The sequence below is a fragment of the Tupaia chinensis genome, unplaced genomic scaffold, assembly GCF_000334495.1.
Source record: "Tupaia chinensis unplaced genomic scaffold, TupChi_1.0 Scaffold000146_1, whole genome shotgun sequence".
In the NCBI taxonomy this organism is placed as follows: Eukaryota; Metazoa; Chordata; class Mammalia; order Scandentia; family Tupaiidae; genus Tupaia; species Tupaia belangeri.
This window is the reverse complement of record NW_006159616.1, coordinates 14696546-14697823: the sequence shown is the minus strand read 5'-3', so window position 1 is coordinate 14697823 and position 1278 is coordinate 14696546. Positions and strand designations below refer to the sequence as shown.

At 45.5% G+C, this 1278-nt stretch overlaps 1 protein-coding gene across 1 annotated transcript in view; it reads right to left on the bottom strand.

Annotated features, from left to right (window-relative positions):
- The window catches only part of GPR157 (G protein-coupled receptor 157), a gene marked incomplete at its 5' end in the record, with an annotated part of 23851 nt that overhangs the window by 16583 nt on the left and 5990 nt on the right, over nucleotides 1–1278 (bottom strand). The gene's annotated exons all lie outside the window — the stretch shown is intronic.

Below are 1278 nucleotides of genomic sequence, written 5' to 3'. Positions count from 1 at the left end.
AGGAGGGTGGGTGAGGGGGCTTTAGGCTCATCAGTTGTACTTATTTTGTAGAATATAAAGGATCCCAACCCCCTCCTGCAGGGGCGTGGTGGTGAAGGCACTGGACTCCTATGTGGTGGACCACGGTTCAGCCATGGTGGCTTGAAAATCACACAGGGTACATGTACCCATGTGTGCCCCAAGTTCTAGGAGGAGAGTGGAAGAGAAGGGTATGGCCATTTCCCTGGGGAGTGATTTCTCACCACCCTATGGTCTGTGTCTATCTCTTTGGTGACTTCATGTGCCCTATGGCAAACCAGACCCCTACAGAAAAAAGCGAAAAACAGGAGGCCACAGATGCATGTCCACATGAAAGTGAAATGTACATTGTCCGTAGCAGCCACCTCCACAGATGATAGAGGAAAGGGACGTCCTAAATACGGGAATGCTGGAGAATCTCACACAACCTTAAAAAGGCAGCAAACACTCAAAATCCACTTCATAATACTGTTAGAATCAGTAATCTTGTCACAGTCACCTGGGGCCAGCAGGTGTTGTGATGGTTGAGGTGCAGGACTCCCACATGGCCAACTGCAGTTCGAGTCCCAGATTGGGTAGCTTCTCTCTCTCTCTCCTCTCTCTCTCTCTCTCTCTCTCTCATGAACACAGGTGCTCTGAAGTAAATTAATTAAATAAATAATAATTTTATATATATATATATGTATATGTATATGTGTGTGTGTGCATATATATATATTTTTTTTTAAACAGACACTCTTAAAAAAGGGAAAGAAGTCAGTGGATAGTAAACCCTTGGATGAAAGCTTCAGGAGTAACATGATACTCTACAGCTCCAAATACCTCTCAACAAAATATTTACTAATTACAAAAGCAAAACCGGTAACTGCAGTGGAGGAGCCTGGCAGGAATCGCCTTTGCTGCGTGATCAGAGTTACCACTAGCAGTGAGGGAACAAGTCAGAGTCACTGTCTCCCTCGTTCAGAGCAACGAGAACAGGCTTCTGGGATCATCTTGCAAAGTGTAGACCTGAAACTACTCATGAGGAAGCATCGGCCAAACCCAAACCGAGGCCCGGTCTACACAACAAGGGGCCTGGACTCTTCAAAAATGCCAATGCCACAAGACACCAAGAAAGGTAAGAGAATTGTTCCAGACTGAAGGAGAATAGAGAGACGAGAAAACCAAGTCAACAAATAAGCTGGGATTTCCCTTTGCTGTCAGGGACACTGTCAGACAGTGGACAAAATCTCGATGAAGTCCCCTAATCTGGTGCTCTTC